The sequence below is a fragment of the Saccopteryx leptura genome, chromosome 1, assembly GCF_036850995.1.
Source record: "Saccopteryx leptura isolate mSacLep1 chromosome 1, mSacLep1_pri_phased_curated, whole genome shotgun sequence".
NCBI classification, from domain to species: Eukaryota; Metazoa; Chordata; class Mammalia; order Chiroptera; family Emballonuridae; genus Saccopteryx; species Saccopteryx leptura.
The window spans coordinates 40,570,130-40,576,611 of NC_089503.1; the positions used below are offsets into that span (position 1 = coordinate 40,570,130).

Below are 6,482 nucleotides of genomic sequence, written 5' to 3' on the forward strand. Positions count from 1 at the left end.
AGAAAAAACATTCTATAACTCTGTATTGTGATGATCATTCTGTAAATCTTATTGTGATAATCATTTCACAATATGTACGAATATTGAATCATGTTGTACACCTGAAACTAATGTTTTATGTCAATTATGCCTCAGTTAAAAAACCAACCAAAAAAAAGTTTAGTTAGAAAATAGGCAAATGACATGAAGAGACACTTGACAAAGAAGACATACAAATGGTGAACAAGCATGTGGAAAGATATTCGACATCACCAGCTACTAGGGATATAAAAAATAAGACCACGAGGAGAAGTCACGAAGCACCTATTACAGTAGACAAAATGAAAAGTAGTAGTAACACCAAATGCTGGTGAAGACGTGGAGAGACTAAATTACTTCTACCTTGCTAGTAGGAATGTAAAATGGTACAGCTACCTGGGAAACAGTTGACTCTTTCTTAAAAATTGAAGCATGCACTTACCATATAAACCAACAATTGCACTCCTGGGCATTTATCCCAGAGAAATAAAAACATGTTTACATAAAAACCTAGACAGGTATGTTTCTAGCAGCTTTATTTGCAATAGCCCCAAACTGCCAATAACCCAGATGTGCTTCAATGGTTAAACCATGGTACATCCGTCCCATGGAATATTAGTCAGCAACAACAAAGAGGTGAACTCCTGACACACACAGCTTGGATGGATGATGCTGAGTGAAAAAGTTCCAGTATCGTAAGGTCACATACTGCGTCATCCCAGCTAGATAACACTGTTGAAATAACAAAATTATGCAGATGGAAAACATACTAATGGTTGCCAAGAGTTGAGGACAGTAGGAGAGAGGAGGGTGGGTGCTACTATAAAGGGACAGCATAAGGGAGAGTGTTGTGGAGATAAAGCCATTCTGTATCTTGACTGTGCTGGTGGTTAAACAAATCTAAACAAGTGATAAAACAGCACAGAACTATACTCATACATCATTATGCCAATGTCAGGTTCCAGGTTTTGATACTGCACTATTAACTCTCTCTCTCTCTCTCTCTATATATATATATATGGAGAAAACTGGGTGAAGGCTACAAAAGGTCTCTCTGTACTATTTTGTAACTTCCTGAAAATCTCTACTTTTTAAAAAATTTTATTTAGAAAATTATTTAACAGGGTGACATTGATCAATAAGAGTACATAGGTTTCAGGTAAATATTTCTATAGCATTTGAACTGTTGATTATGTTGTATACCCATCACCCAAAGTCAAATCATTTTCCATCGTCTTATATTTGTCCCTTTTTACTCCCTTCTTCCCTTCTCCTCCCTAACATCCCCTTCCCCCAGGTAACCACTTCACCTTTATCTACATCCATGAGTCTCAGTTTTATATTCCACCTATGTGTGAAATCATACAGTTCTTAGCTTTTTTCTGATTTACTTATTTCACTCAGTATAATGTTCTCAAGGTCCACCCATGTTGTCATAAATGTCACTATGTCATCATTTCTTATGGTTGAGTAATATTACATTGTATATATGTACCACATCTTCTTTATCCAATCCTCTATCGAGGGGCAGTTTGGTTGTTTCCATGTCTTGGCCACTGTGAATAGTGCTGCAATGAACATGGGGCTGCATGTGTCTTTACATACCAATGTTTTCGAGTTTTGAGGGTATATACCCAGTAGAGGGATTGCTGGGTCATATGGTAGTTCTATTCTTAATTTTTTTGAGGAACCACCACCATGCTTTCATACATAATGGTTGTACTGCTTTACATTCCCACTAGCAGTGAATGAGGGTTTCTTTTTCCCCCACATTCTCTCCAAAATTTGTTATTACCTGTCTTGTTGATAAAGGTCAATCTAACAGGTGTGAGGAAATCTATTTTACATAAGCTACTTGTACAGAGCTTCAATCAGTGCCTAAGTGAGCACTTAATCAATGTTAGCTTTCCTTATTATAATTTCATTGTCATTATTACTTCATACAAGTCATCTTATTTAATGATCACAATAGGCTTATGAGAAAAGGGTTTTTTTAACTTCCATTTTACAGACTGGAATATTAAGATTCAAACACATTAGATAACTAAGTTCACATATCCTGAAAGACCTAGTAACTGGAGCCAAAATCCATGAACTTCTCACACTCATGCAGGTACAGAGATTGGTAAGATAAAAATCTTTGCCCTCATTGAGCTTAGAACATAGTGAGAGAAATAGATTTAACTCAAACCCAAGCAGAATGTCATACATGTATAAGTTCTATGGGGTCACAGTCAAGAGAGAAGTACAAATATTCCACCTACAGAGATCTAGGAAGGCTTCCTGTAGGATGTGGTATTTAAGTGTTTTTTATTTTCTTTGTATTTTTCCAAAGTTAGAAGTGGAGAGGTAGTCAGACAGATTCCTGCATGTGCCCTACTGGGATCCACCCTGCATGCCCACCAGGGTGCCATGCTCTGCCCCTCTGTGGTGTTGCTCTGTTGCAGCTGGAGCCATTCCAGTGCCTGAGACAGAGGCCATGGAGCCATCCTCAGCGCCTGGGCCAACTTTGCTCCAATGGAGCCTTGGCTGCAGGAGGGGAAGAGAGAGATAGAGAGGAAGGAGAGGGGGAGGTGTGGAGAAGCAGGTGGGCACTTCTCCTGTGTGCCCTGACTGGGAATCGAACCCAGGACTTCTACACACTGGGCCAATGCTCTACCATTGAGCCAACCGGCCAGGGCCGCATTTAGGTTTGATTTGAAGAATTCATAGGAGCTCAGCAGGTGTAAAAGGGGATAGTGGTGCAAGAAAAGGCATTCCAGACAGAGAGAACCTGATTGTTGAGGAATGGGAGTACTTGGAGAACTCTCACTGTGTTTGGAGCAACTGGCATGTGACTAAAGGCAGGTGCAAATGACGGAAAAGTAGAGGGCGGTCAGTGAAGATGGGCTCTGAGCCCAGGCTGGGGGCTGAATTTGTTCTTCCAGCTTTTGCTCACTGTGGCCTCCCAAGTCGGCCGTGGCCATCGTCTGAAGTGCATGTGCACTAAGACAGTGGACACACAGGGACCAGCCTTCTGTTTATGCCGAAAAGGCCGGCAGAGCTCCACAGTGGGCTCTGAGGTCCCGGGAAGCAAGGAGCTCTTTCATTTTGGACACTGAGTTAATGTTGTCCAGGGTCCTCCCAAGGCCCAGTGCTAGTAGATCCTGATGGCAAACCCCTGCCTCTTGTGGGGGCGAGGACCCACAACAGTTATACTGGGTTTTGGAATTTTATCTGGTAATAATAAGTCCTGAACCTTATTACACTTGTTCTTACTTATCTTCCCTCCCTGATAATAACTCCTTTGTAGCCAGAATCCAGTCTGTCTGAGTCATTGCTGAATCAGCCCCATAGAGGTGTCCATACTCAATTCCACTTGATCAATCCAGTATCAATTTATTGGGCACCAGAGCTAGGGTTGGAGGTGAAAGAACAAGACACAGTCCCTAAGGCAGCGGTTCTCAACCTGTGGGTCGCGACCCCGGCGGGGGTCGAACGACCAAAACACAGGGGTCGCCTAAAGCCATCGGAAAATACATATTTATTATACAATACATTTTTAAAATATGTATTTTCCGATGGCTTTAGGCGACCCCTGTGTTTTGGTCATTCGACCCCCCGGGTCGCGACCCACAGGTTGAGAACCACTGCCCTAAGGGGAGAAGGGAGACAAGCACTCACAGGGCAATGGCAGTGCTGACTAGCTAGAGGCAAAAGGATGAGAAACTGGACTGTGACCGGTGGAGACAGTCACATCTGCATAACTTCTCTAAACAGATGTGGAGGTGAAGCCTCCTTCTTGACGAGACTGGGCACTGTTGATCATGGTGTCCAGAAATTGTTAATGGGGCTAAGTGGAGACTCAGGCTATGCTTCCATCACAATAAATTTATTGCAATGGTGACAATGAGACCTGTAACATTTTGCTAATGTCATGGGTGAAAATGGAATGTAACACAACCACAATATTAGCAATGGATTAAGGAACAAATACAGTTTAGATCTAGAGCCCTGAAGTGAATTAGATGAAGAAAGTAGATTCCAAAGATGCTAATGGGATACTTGATGAAGTATGTCATCAGTATGTCTGTATTCAAGTGGAGAGAAAAACAGCCCAACTAAGAAAACTGTGACAAGGCTAGCAGACAGAACAATTGTAAATTAAACATGGGATCTTTTACAAAAGCCTACCTTGAAAACAAGTCTTGACTCAAGTTTTGGAGGCACTAAGGTGACTTTGGTTGGTAGTGGAATTAATCACACCATCAAAAATTCCTTAAATAAAAACCCATTGACATAACACATGAAGTATTGGTTGCTGCAGGTCTTTGCAGTCAGCGCTGTTGCCTGAATAACTTCCTGACTTCTCATGTTGACTTCGGTTTTGCCTTTGCTAGGCTGTCCCTGGGGCCTGGCTCAGCTGGTGCATTTGGAAAATGGGCTTTGACCTGTAAAGGACAGCTTTTCCAGACATACACTCATGCTTCAGAAGGAAGAATTAGATGAAAAGGGGCTGCTGAGAGGGACCTCAGAGATTCTGGGTTTTCTGGAGCCTAAGGTTCTGAGAAAGTGCCTGGGCAGGTGGGAGACAGCCCTTGGAAAGGCGGATGCCAGGGGCCCCGGTTCAGGGTCTCCATCCACCTGCTTCAGTCAGAAGAGCCCAATGTGAACTTTCTTACACACCGAAGTTCCAAATCTGTTGGAAGAAAGGTTCCATGGCTTTAGATTTACAACCCACTAAACGAGTCCGACACAGTTGTCGTCGTCGTCATCATCATCATCATCCTTTTTTATAATAGTGCTTTGCATGTGCCAGGCACTGTCAAAAGTGTTTTAACATGCATTATCTCATTTAATCCTCACAGCAACTCTGAAAGGTAGGTACCATTACCTCCCTTTCACATAGGAGAAGTCTTAGGTCCAGAGGGTAAGTAATTTGATAAAGCACACAGATCATGAGTGATGAAGCCTGGCTTTAAACCTAGGCAGCTGGCTCCTGAGCCCACATGATTTTTCACTTGAAGGAATTGAGGAAGGTGAGACCCAGAGAGAGGTGGAGACTCGCCACCAGCCTCACAGTAAGCTCAGGGGCAGAGCGAGTGGTGGGATTCAGCTGGTTCGCACTGTTCAGCAGAAACGATACCTAATTTTTTGTTGAGTTTGGTGAACCAGTTGTTAAAATGCCATTTGTAATCAGGTTCTCTCTAAGGTGGAAATTGCAAATTTACATTCCTTAGTCTTTGTTAACCTTCATCTGCGCAACAGCATATTCTAATCACCTATAGTGATGTTAATTCTGTCCATAGGTGAAAAGTAAGAGTGCCAATCAAGAAACAATATGGAGTCCCATTCATTAATTTTTGCCTTCACTTCTCTTGCCATTGGAGTCAAATTCATAAAATGCTCTTTAAAACCCAGGTCCCTGAGTTGAGTACCTATGTCTTCTTCTATGTACTTAATTGTTTCAGGTCTTATGTTTAGATCTTTGATCCATTTTGAGTTAATTTTTGTACAGGGGGAGAGACTGTAGTCCACTACATCAGACTAAGAAGTTTTTGCTCAGCAAGAGAAACTGATAACAAAATAAACAGAAAGCCAACTAAATGGGAAATGATTTTTTCAAACGACAGCTCAGATAAGGGCCTAATATCCAAAATATACAAAGAACTCATAAAACTCAACAACAAACAAACAAACAATCCAATAAAAAAATAGGAAGAGGATATGAATAGACACTTCTCCCAGGAAGAAATACAAATGGCCAACAGATATATGAAAAGATGCTCATCTTCTTTAGCTATTAGAGAAATGCAAATCAAAACGGCAATGAGATACCACCTCACACCTGTTCGATTAGCTGTTATTAGCAAGTCAGGTAACAGCAAATGGTGGAGAGGCTGTGGAGAAAAAGGAACCCTCATACACTGTTGGTGGGAATGTAAAGTAGTACAACCATTATGGAAGAAAGTATGGTGGTTCCTCAAAAAACTGAAAATAGAACTACCTTATGACCCAGCAATCCCTCTACTGGGTATATATCCCAAAAACTCAGAAACATTGATACGTAAAGACACATGCAGCCCCATGTTTATTGCAGCATTGTTCACAGTGGCCAGGACATGGAAACAACCAAAAAGCCCATCAATAGATGACTGGATAAAGAAGATGTGGCACATATACACTATGGAATACTACTCAGCCATAAGAAATGATGACATCGGAACATTTACAGCAAAATGGTGGGATCTTGATAACATGATACGAAGCGAAATAAGTAAATCAGAAAAAAACAGGAACTGTATTATTCCATACGTAGGTGGGACATAATAGTGAAACTAAGAGACATTTATAAGAGTGTGGTGGTTACGGGGGGGAGGGGGGAATGGGAGAGGGATAGGGGGTGGGGAGGGGCACAAAGAAAACAAGATAGAAGGTGACAGAGGACAATCTGACTTTGGGTGGTGGGTATGCAACATAATTGA

The 6,482-nt window shown here is 41.8% G+C and overlaps 1 non-coding gene across 1 annotated transcript; it reads left to right on the forward strand.

Annotated features, from left to right (window-relative positions):
- Positions 1–3,789: 3,789 nt before the first annotated feature.
- LOC136389853 (small nucleolar RNA SNORA1) lies at positions 3,790–3,924 on the forward strand. Its single transcript, XR_010748414.1, has one exon. It is a non-coding gene; the product is annotated as a small nucleolar RNA SNORA1 (small nucleolar RNA).
- The last annotated feature ends 2,558 nt before the right edge of the window (positions 3,925–6,482 follow it).